Genomic DNA, 11,586 nt, shown 5'->3' with positions numbered 1-11,586 from the left:
TAAAGTATCTGTTCCAAAGACTTTGCAGAGAAAACTTTCAATCCTGCTCTTCCATCATGTAATCAGCTCACAAAGGGATTTGGGGAACTCTCGGATTTTGGAAGGGAGAAATGCAACTCTTGCAGCTTCCACCTAGGGCACAGAACTGGAGGAAATATACAGGAAATATACAGGAAATATACAGGCCCTTCTGTTTCAGCAGCTCAGAGGCTTTAAGGTTGCTTCTTTGGCATTCTAGGAGGGGAATGTAAACCTACATAGTTCAAAACTTGTCCAAGGATAAGGTTTTTCTCCTTTGTGTTTCCTCTCATACACTAAAAAGTAACATCTTTTCTGCTTTTTTCTGCTTTTTTTTTCTGTTGAGGGTAGAGATTGCTGCCTTGAGTGATTAAACTACCTTAAGTTAACAACATGTTGTAGTTGTAGGATTAAAGGTCAGAAATTTCTCTTCAGGAGTGACTTGGAAAAGAGAGAAAACATCTTAGTTTAGGGCTTTAGGGCTTTTGTCTGCTAAATGAAAAAATGTAGGAATAAATACAAAAAGCTAGAAGGAACTTCTTTTCCCCCTTCATTATGTATTCCCTGTATTTCCTGGAATGCAGCAACAGGCACTTGCAGTCAAAACTAAGATTACACAATTGGTCAAGAGGAGGGATTTTTCTAGACTGTTTAAAATTCTGTGCCTTAGTTGTTTCTTCTGTTGCCTGTATCTGAGGCGTGAATGAACTCTTGGAGGGGAAAACGACCCAGTGTTAAGAGAAAAACCCCACAAAAGATTAACTCCTTCATCTAAGAACTGGATAAACTCACAAAAACAATTTTTGCCAAAAATAGACCTGACATTCAGGATTGCAGCATAAAAATATCAGGCAGGGAAAGAAAATATGAAAGCTATTTTCTTTAAAATATCCAGGTGACCTTATTTGCAGAGTGAGCAGAAGACACCATTGCCATCAGGAGCTGTAGATTCCTACCCAGAGCTGCTAACTTGCATGATATACATGTGTGTGTGAGCAATAAACCTCCCTCCTTGCTTTTCTACATGCCCCAGCTCCTGAATAATAAATTTATCATGATGACAGATAAAACTTTGAAAATTACCCAAATTTATTGCTGGAAAGGAACTAAGAATACTTCTAAACAACTTCTTCTATTACTTCTTTCGTTTTGATCCAGAATCTAATTTTTGGGAAGGACAGACTAATGAATTTTAAATATATTTATGCCAGAAAATCAGACTAACCTTCTTTTGTCAGAGCAGGAAGTGCTTTTGTATTTCTAACTTGTCTCATGTGGCAGTCAAGCTGGGATTGTTCCTCAGTTGTGCACATCATGTCTCTAAGTAAGAACATGTTCTTTAACATTTATTCTTAATTTTCATCCTGAGATCAAAATGCTGGAAAAGGAAAGGGAAAGGAACAGAAAAGGGATTATGTGATGAGAAATGGTTGAGCTTCTGCTCAGCTCATATCAGAGCCATATGCAATTGCAATAAAAAAGTTAAAGCTACTATTTACATGTAGGAGCTCTCAGAGAAACACGGTGGGGAAGGAGACAAACATCGTGAAAATGTTTACAGAGTTTACAGCAAAGATCAATGCTTTATGCATTCAGTACCAAAGCAGACTTACTACGTAATGGTTGTTAGGATAAAGAAGGATAAAAACATTTACTTCAGGATAGGCTGAAGCCCCAGTGTAAGAGAGTTCTCTCTGCTCTGAGTGTTGCCCCAGCACAGTTGTTCTCCCTCACTTACCTCCCTGCCAGCATCCCTGGGTTTGATTTGGCATCTCCCACAGTGTGACTGTTTACCTTTGCATCCACCCCCTCTTACCCAACATGTCAAAAGTTATGAAGGTTGCTCTTTAAAAAACCCCCGAAGGCTGCAAAATATATGCCAGAAAGACTTTCAGTGTTACTGGTGAGCTAAAAGCTGTGCCCCTGATGACACAGGGCCCCAGAACCTGTAATTTGTCATGAGAAACTGACCACAAACCATCAAAGTGAGAAAGAACATTAAGCTTTGCTTTACCTATTAAGTGGGATGGCTAGGATAGGACATTGTCTCCAGTAAAGGGGTAGGACCAGAAAAGTTAGATTAGTTTTATAAACCTTGGTCAGAAAAGAGATTTTGAGAAAACCTGTTTTCAGGAGCACACCAGAAAACCAGTATTAGACTTTGATACTTCAAATATTTATGGGAAACTTCTCCTGCTTGGAGACGCCTCTCTGAACAATGTATGACATTACCCAAGAATGTACCTTTATCTACCATGATGAGAGACACAACTTTGTCACGGGGTAACAGTGACACATTTAAACACATGCTATTGGTCCACTCTGCCTTTGATCAGAGGATGACTGAACTCTTACGTAAGGCGTGAGATTGATCTCATGTACGCACTTTGAAACAGCCCTTACAGCTAAGCTGTGTTAATGAAATAGTAGATGGCTTGCACTGTGATTTGTTCCATCATAAAGTGTTTCCCAAGTGTAGTCTCCTAATCTGTTGAGCCATATCATGTGTTCCATCACTGAAATAAGAAGGTGGTGACAAAGCCAGCTGTTGGACAGTCACTACAGAGGTAGCTCTCCTGGGTTAGGATGGTGTTTGCCCTCTGGCTTTCTCAGGGCTCCTGGTCTAAGGGCTGAACCAGCAGAACAGATACTTGGAGTGCTCATTGTCTACTTCAGTGCAAAAGCAGACAAATCAACCAAATCACTTCTGAACACAGATTTAACTCCAAGAAACTGGTTTTTTGTAAGACCTGTGAAGGGAACTTTCGTCATGGCTATTTCTGGCAGGGAGGTAAAGCTGGTTGTGTCCCACAAAGTGACAGTAACAGACTTCTGAAATGCTTTCCTGACCCCTGTCTCCAGCTTGCTGATCACCTACCATGCAGGGGTTTTGTATTGACCACTGTTTATCTGTCACTCTAAAGACAGCAATATTCAGCTCAGATTATCTCTGAATTTCCACTTGTGTTACTATGCCAATGACACAAATTTGTACATAGTTGCGTTAATTTTCCATTGGCTGTTTTTCTTGTCCTTCCAGCTAGCTTCCTTAACAACATCATCTTACCTTCACACAGAAATCCAACAGTTCCCATTGACCTCTTAGGGATCCCACAGAAGGTCTTGGTAACAGTTTGAAGAATTCTGTGTCACACTTGATTCCAGTGAGAACAGTGCCAGAGTGCTTGATAAATGTGGGCCTTAGGTTGTCCCAACTCTTTGATGTTAAGAAGGAATTCAGATCAAAGAAACCATTTTCTAAGTAGTTCCCTCTCTCACTAGTACTTCTACACTAATACTCACTAATACTTCTACAGCATGTTGGGGCACTCCGTGCAGTAAACAACAGCCTAATTCACTGTCCCAACCTGCCCGTGAGTTGTGTATTACCTCATTTTCCAGATAAGGTAGCTGAGAAAGAAGGGAATATTGATTGCCTAAAGCAGAATACAAACTGAAGCAATGGAGCTGTGATTAACTACCTTGACATTTCCACCTCCTCCTAATTCTCTTTGGCTAAAAATTTTTAGATAACAGTGTGTGGCCGCAGAGGACTTCCCACCCCCCGCCCCCTCCCCCCCCTTTTTTTTTTCAACTGCTAAATATCACTAGAAGACTATGAAAAAGTGTTTCCTACATTTTTCAAAGAAATACTTCCAATACCAGTTCCACCTTTCTAACTGTATAGGGAGTTGCACACACTGACACAGGCAGAGGCAGGCAGAGGAAAAGGTGAGTGTTAGGGCTGCAGGTAGAAGGATGTCCAGAAGACAATCTTTCCATTGCAGTTTAATCCACACTGCCTCCCAGATCATTCTCCCAGCCCAAGCAAGAACATCCTGGCAGAGCAAGATTGCAGAGCAAGTTCTATGCCATCTCTGCAAGAGCTTTCACAAGGCACTCTCTCAGCCAAGCAGATCCTGCTCTTGCAGTAGGAGGGTGAAAAGATCCTATAAAGTCTATGGTGGGGGAAGTCCAAGAAACCAGCTTTCCTACAGACCATAATTCCAACAAGTGAGATATTTGGAGATAAAAATAGGTATAAATGCACTTCATTTGCACTTCAAACTTGGGTGATGCAGTCTTTGTGCTTCTCTTAATACCCACACACAGTGTTTGATGGTGCACACAGTTCATAGTATGAAACAGGCTTAAGGAGTTGTACTTTCAGTGTGATTTTACTTACAGCATTCCTGATTCCACTACATGTCTTTTCTCTGTAATTGCCTCTACATCTTAGGACTGCATGTAACAGATCAGACAAAAGGTAACCCAGCACAGGGTCAGGGCTCTTGACAGTGACCAGATGTAGATGTGTAAGGAAGACTATAGGAACAGGGCAAACATGATATTCCTGGTCTCCAACCAGTTACAGCGGAAAGAATTTCTAAGACAAACAGGATAATGGAAGTGGGGGAGAAATAGGGTAAAGTTAGGTACAACTGTTTGAAGCCTGTGCTTTCTGTTCTCAGAGGTTCATGAGAGACATAGATCCTTTCCTTGTGTTATATAATATATAGAATGTCTCAATTTTTCTCAATAGACAGGATCTTTGTGTTCTTCTTTTGCATAGCAACTCTTGACCCTGTGAGTCTGTTGGTTAATTTTAATGGTAAAAGCATTGATGAGGCACCTCTGCCTCTGTAGTGAATTATTTTTTCCCTTATTTGATGCATGCATGGTTTTTTCTGTCTCTGAAATATGGATACATTTGCCCACTGTGCTTCATTATCTCCCTTTTGGGGTTATTCATAATTAGACTTTAATTTCTTCTACGTAGCAAGCAACAGGTCACAAGGAAATGGCCTCAAGTTGTGCCAGGGGAGGTTTAGATTGGATATTAGCAAAAATTTCTTCACTGAAAGGGCAGTCAAGCATTGAAGCAATCTGCCCAGGGAAGTATTGGAATCACCATCCCCGGCAGTGTTCGGAAAGACATAAATGGAGCTTAAGAGTATGATTTAGTGGTGGATCTGGCAGTGTAAGGTCAGTGGCTGGACTTGAGGTTATTTTTTCCCAACCTTAATGATTCTATGACTCTTGGCATTAAAAATAAAGATTTGTATTTATTTTTCATTGGCCATGTTTGATTGCTGCTCTTTGTAATTAGAAAGAATTACAGTTGAAAGGTTGAAAAGTTGAAAGAAGGAAGAGGCCTAACTGAACTGCTCTGGAAAAGCAGATCTTTGTATGATGTACTGTTCATACAAGCACATGGCCACACACATATGAAACAGATTTTTTTTCCTTGAAGGTCTCTTAATTGAAGTATTTGGAGCTGAGTTTAGCTTTGTGTGAGCACAGTTTGAAAGGACTTAAAAAGAAAGACTTAAATGTGCATCTTTTTAAACGATCTCATTTTTTTAAAAATCTAAATAGTATGAACATAATTGAACTCAGTGAAAGCTTGTTCCACAGTCATTTATATATGTGCCTATATACACGTGCCTCTATTTCCCAGCTTGTTTGCCTTATATTGCAGACTTTTGTATTCCCCAAGTTTTTCAGTTTCTAGTCATAGTGATCACGTTTCTGCCCTTTCCTTTTGCCTAAGATCTGAGTAATGTGTCTGCAATTTACACCAAGAACTGCTCCATTTATAAATGTGAGGCACATTGTTTAGAGACACATTGCTAATGTTTGCCCTAAAGCTGTGGAGTGTCTCCCTCCCCTCATGCTCAGCTGCACCAGGGAAGAAAAGCAGTGAATTAACCTCACAAGTCTGCAGAGCTCTAGTGCCTGTCCTGCACATCTCTGGGAGAAAGATTTCTCAAAAGAACAGCAAAGCTTGCTCACGTCTGCTACTGTGAGCTCTCCCCGTGCTTTCTGATTCATAAACCAGCTGGAGATCTTGTTAGAAAGTCTGTGCCATGAAATGGTCCATCCTTTACGCCTGTCTCCAAGACCTTTAAATAATCCTGCAAGGCTGTGGTAATGTTTTGTCCTTTGTCAGCCATAGCTGGCAAAAAGTGCAATAAGGACCTTTCTGGTCCCCTCTATTGTTTTGAAGCTTGCATTTTGACATCTGTAGCCTGAGCACCCTGGTGAGGATGCTTGTGTATGTAGTAATTCTGCTCTGGAGCCCCAGTGTTTTGCAGATAAAAACATGACAAGCCTGTGCTCCAAACTGTTCCTGAGACAGAGGCAGTGGCTGGTGCTGCCTGGGCCCACAGGAAGATTCAGAGCCTGTAGACTTGTGGTGGAATGGAAATATGGTGAGCTCAAGAGGGAGAAGTCTGCTTGGCCTGTGTTTCCTCTTTATGGCCTAGAAGCCTGGAGAAGAAAATTAATAATCCTTCCAAGAGGAGCTGTGCCAAGCTGGGGTGTTACTGGTGTCCCTCGTGCCCACCCGAGCAGGGTAGGACTGGCAGGCAGATTCTGAAGGAGGCTTGAGTCCCCATACTGATCATACAGGATCAGCAAAGACAATACTGTAGCAACGAGTCAGACAGCTGATAACAAACAAACAAGACAAACAGATTGTGCCCTGAGACCTCTCCTGCAGTGTAACATTGACACTGGTGCAGGCGTTGACCCTGTGGACGTTCATGGTGGGATGTCAGTATAGGAATAGGTAAGCAGTATGATCTGAGTTGCTGCCATGGTTTAGAGCTGTTTAATTTGAAATGTGCTTACTAGCTGGTGTTTCTGGATGGCCGGGGTGCACAAAGCATGCTGAGACTTAGGACTCTGAAGAAAATTTCTTATTTTTTTCTTCAGCCTTGGAAAAAAAAATGAGCAGAGAGCTCCCCACAGCCTGCACCCTGCACAGTGATGCTGAGTGCCCAAAAATGGCCTTGAGTTCAAAGGATCAGGCCTTGAGGATGGACTGGAAGAAAGACACCTTTATTTCTACAGCCATCTGTTACCCATGGCCCTATGCTGGGTGGTTTTTGCCCCCATGTCACCTTCCCAGCTGTGGCTACAGTACTGTTCCATCTCCTGCTTTCCATGGAGATCCACAGCTCTGCAGGAAGAAGGGGAGTATCCCAGAATTTGTTGGATGGAACCTGGGCGATTCTGTATTTGTTGTTTGTGCAGGAATACTTTTCTAGTTTGGGAAAGCACTTTGAAATATGTTTTTGGCCAAAATCCCTCTCAAGCAATTCTGGCTTAGCTGGATCCAAGTGCTGTTGAAATTGGTGAGGTTAATTCTGTGTCTGTTGGTTCAGGAAATTTGTGTGTCATCATGCCTGCACCCCGTTATCAGTGGATTTCTCTTGAGGTGTGACATTATTGTTCATCACCATTGATGTTAGCAACATTAATGGCATTTTAAGAGTGAAAAGTACAAAAAATAATAATTGGTTATCCTATAAAGAGAAAACACCATCCAGGCTGAGGCCTTAGATTTTGTTGAAAAGGAGTCTGTCAGTGGCATTATTAACATAAACATTTCAATTGATTTTATGTAGATAACTTTTTTTATTTGCACCAGTAACAGAGTTAAGCCTTTTAAACTCAGCATATTCAGCTGTGCTACTGCTGTACATCAGGGCTGGATTACTGAGAGTTGGGAGAAGCCTCTCTACTTCTGTGGCATTGACATCTCTCACAACTGCAGCTAAAGAACCATAAATTCAAGCTTAAAGTGACTCTATGCTGGAATTGAATTGACCAATCTGTCAATAACCTAAGGTGGTAATCACACAGGAAAGGATTAATTTGGGGTGCTTTCTCTTGCTGCATATGGGGAAGCTTTAGGGTGACGCAGGGGTGTGAATCCTGAGAGGTCAGGGGTCTGTGTGGTTGCAGACTAGAGTCTGGCCATGAGGAACTGTGTGTGCATCTGCACAGCCCTCAGCTTGTGTCTCAGCAGGTACAAACAACTCCTTCCCCTCTCACTGCACCCAGTGTGAAGCATTCCACAATTACCTTTTAAATATAAGAACTGATGCTGGTAGCTCTGTATGAGGTTTATTATCTCTTATTTAAGTGTGATTATTATGAGGGGAAGAACATCCATGTTAAAGCTAAAATTGCTTACAAACACAAACATACACTTTCCTTTAGTCTCTGTGATTTACCATTGTCAATTGCCCCAGTGCTGCTCAATGAGCTGGAAAAACAGTTGGAATATGGAGTTTGGCCTTGTCCTGGCTGTTTCCCACCAGTACCCATCTTACCAATGATGCAGGCTTAGACTTGGAAGATTTATATCATGTTATAACAGAGGACTTCTATGAAGGAGAATTGGCCAATTTGTCTGCTTGGCACTGGGCATACGACATCCCTTGAAAACCCTGGGAAGTAGGGAATGGAGGAGGCTGGTGGGCTGCTGGTGTCCTGCCAAATTGCACTGCAGGGTACATGTGGCAGAGCCTGTGCTGAGCATCTGGATGAGCTCAGGCTTTCTTTCTAACTGTCTCGAGTATCACCATAAGATAAACATGTGCTTTTGAGCTTGGACTTGAAACCAGGCAGCTTGACTGCGAGATGAATTTGGGCTTAAAGCTGAACTTAGAGTGAGTGAACAGCATTACACAGGTGTAGTGGGTGACCCTGTCTGGGTGCCAGACACCCTCCAAAGCCTCTCTTTCACTCCCCTCCACACCTGGACAGGGGAGAGAAAATGTAATGGAGGTTCATGAGTTGAGATAAGGACAGAGAGAGATCACTCACCAAATACCATCATTCACCAAATACCATCAAGGGCAAACTGGACTTGAACTAGTGAATTGAATTTATTACTAACAAAATCAGAGTAGGATAATGAGAGGTAGTATAAGACCTTAAAGACACCTTCCCCCACCTTTTTTTCCTTACCAGCTCTACCTCCTCCCCACCAGTGGAGCAGAGAGATGGGAATGGGGGTTTTGGTCTGTTTATCACAGGTTGTTTCTGCCACTGCTTCAGGAGAGGAGTCCTTCCCCTGCTCCAGTGTGGTGTCCCTCTCACGGGAGATGGGTCTCCATGAACTTCTCTCATGTGAGATCATCCCATGGGCAACACTTCTCTCCAGACCGCTCCAGAGTGGGTCACTCTTCCATGGGGTCAATCCCTCAAGGATGGACTGCTCCAGCGTGGGTCCCCCACAGGGTCACAAGTCCTACCAGAACACCTGCTCCAGTTGGGCTCCTCTCTCCATGGGTCTGCAAGTCCCTGCCAGGACCCTGCTCCAGCACAGGCTTCCCACGGGGTCACAGCCTCCTCTCAGACATCCCCCTGTTCCAGCATGTGTCTCCTCCTGGGGCTGCAGGTGGATCTCTGCATCCCCATGGGCTTCCATGGGCTGCAGGGGCACAGCTGCCTCCCCATGGGCTGCACCACGGACTACAGGGGAATCCCAGCTCTGGCACCTGGAGCAGCTCCTGCCCCTCCTTCTGCACTGACCTTGGTGTCTGCAGAGCTGTTCCCGTCACATATTCCCATCCTGCTCTTCTCTGGCTGCAGTTACAACTGCACAATAACTTATTTCTTCTTCTCAAATATGTTACCACAGAGGTGTTACCATCATTCCTAACTGGCCCAGCCTTGGCCAGTGGCACATCCAGCTTGGAGCTGCCAGGGACTGGCTCTGCTGGACATGGAGGAAGCTTCCAGCAGCTTCTCACAGAAGCCACCCCCGCTACCAAAACCAGGCCATTCAAACCCAATACAACAGGTCCATACCAAATCTCCCAGACCATGGTCTTTTGTGCTGATCACTGCAGTCCTCTGGGTTAATGTAAGATCTGAAGACAATTTTCTCTAACAACTGCCAGCTTTGGCATTGTGCTTTCATTAATCTAAAATTTAAGGTGTTTGAAGCCTTGTTAGTAGGAGTACTTTCCAGGTTTTTATGGGAACAGTTCTCCCAGGTGCCTACTGCATATTTCTTTCTTAGTCAGTCAGAATACTCCAGGCTAGAAGGGTAAACATATGAACATGAGCCAGTGTCCTGTTTCTACAGTGCTCCCTATAGCTGTACAATCAGGAAAGTCTGAAAGGGAGTGTCTTCATGTGTGAAGAAATTAGAAAACACGGGCATAGTTCAAGTGTCTGTGCTTCCCTGATACTGTCTAAGGAAGATAGGGTGAATTCTGGAGCTTTTAGCACTTCTTATGTGGAGTTGGGTGCTACACGTTAGGAATTTGATGGTACTGGTGGTCCCTTCAGGAATCATCTATTCCCAGAATCACCAGTTGAGAACATCAGAGACATTCATGTCATAATCTCTTAGTAACAATAGTTCCTGGCCTTATTTTAGCAAGCTTTGATAATGTCTTTCTTCTTATCAGTCCTGACCTCTGGATCCAGCTGGTCTCTCTGCTGTTGTGCCAATAGCTGAGGCTGGAAGGCACCTTTTGAGAACCTGTGGTCAAACTGCTTTACTCAAGTAGGGTCGGCCAGATCAGTCTGCCCAGAACTGTGTGCAGTTGGGTTTTGAAGATCGCCGAGGATGCAGAGCCTATAGCCTTCCTGGGCAACCTATTCCAGCGTCTAGCCACCCTCACATCTCCTTTATTGTTGTTGCTTTTCCCCTTTTGACTCAGCTATTGCCTCCTTGAACCACTTATGCTGAACTGTGCCCTCTCCTCAGGCCCACCTCATGCTAGGAAGCTCTGAGCCAAACCTGAGCAGGTGGTAATCCCACCACAGGACAATATTCCTAGGAAGTTTTTCTTCTTGGTGCAACCTAAATGTAAGCTTTGACCACTCAGGAAACAGAATTTATTTTATAAACACTGAGCATTGCCTATCAATAAAGCCTTTCTGAGTCAACTTTACAGGGCAGAATGAGCAGTTAATTAGTATGTGAAAAGGACAACACAACCTCCTATCAGTTGCTTCTTGTAAAACTTCATACCTTTTCAGTACTGTATTTTAAGAAGTGCAGAATGTTATTTTGTTTTCTTTTGTGGGATTTATTACAGCAAGGTTGCTATCATCAAGGAAAGAGGCTAAAATTCAACTCAGCTTGATTACTTTTTAATCTAGAGTTTACTTAAGACTTTGTACACCCACATTAAGTGCCCAGTGAGAGCTGATGTTTCTGATGGGAGGAAAAGGGGTTTTCCTGATGATACAGGCAGCAAACACTGATCATGACAATGCTGAAGTAAAAAAATCATGTCCCATGTCCCAGAATTAGCAGATCTCAAATACTTCCATATGGCAGGCTAAGAAATGAACAAATAAAGGGTTGAGTGATGTGAAGAGTACCCACACCAAACCCCATCCTTAGGCCAACCATTCAAACTTTGACCAAGATAACAGGCTAAAAAGTCCCTTGTTTGGTTTTGGGTGTCACTCTGCTGTGACAGGATCCTAGGATAGTGCTGGTCCTGCTGTGGTATTGTGATGGAACACACTATGACATCCCAGCCCACTGAAGTGGGTGGGAATCTTGCCATTTGTTCTGTGACTGTCAGTGACTTCTGCTATCACAGGTGATGCAACATCTGTGGTACAATGATACAAACATCACAATGTAGGTGCTTGACCCTCTGGAAAAAAAAAAGCAAACAAATAGTAACAGTAGCTGCCAGCCAAGGCAAATAAAGACATGGAGGAAGGTAAGTTGCTCAGGATTTTTTAAAACTTTTACAAAGTGTTCTGGATGCACACAGAATTTCTATTCTTGTT

The sequence above is a fragment of the Corvus cornix genome, chromosome 5, assembly GCF_000738735.6.
Source record: "Corvus cornix cornix isolate S_Up_H32 chromosome 5, ASM73873v5, whole genome shotgun sequence".
Taxonomy (NCBI): Eukaryota; Metazoa; Chordata; class Aves; order Passeriformes; family Corvidae; genus Corvus; species Corvus cornix.
The sequence above is the reverse complement of the archived record's forward strand: the minus strand, read 5'-3'. Positions refer to the sequence as shown.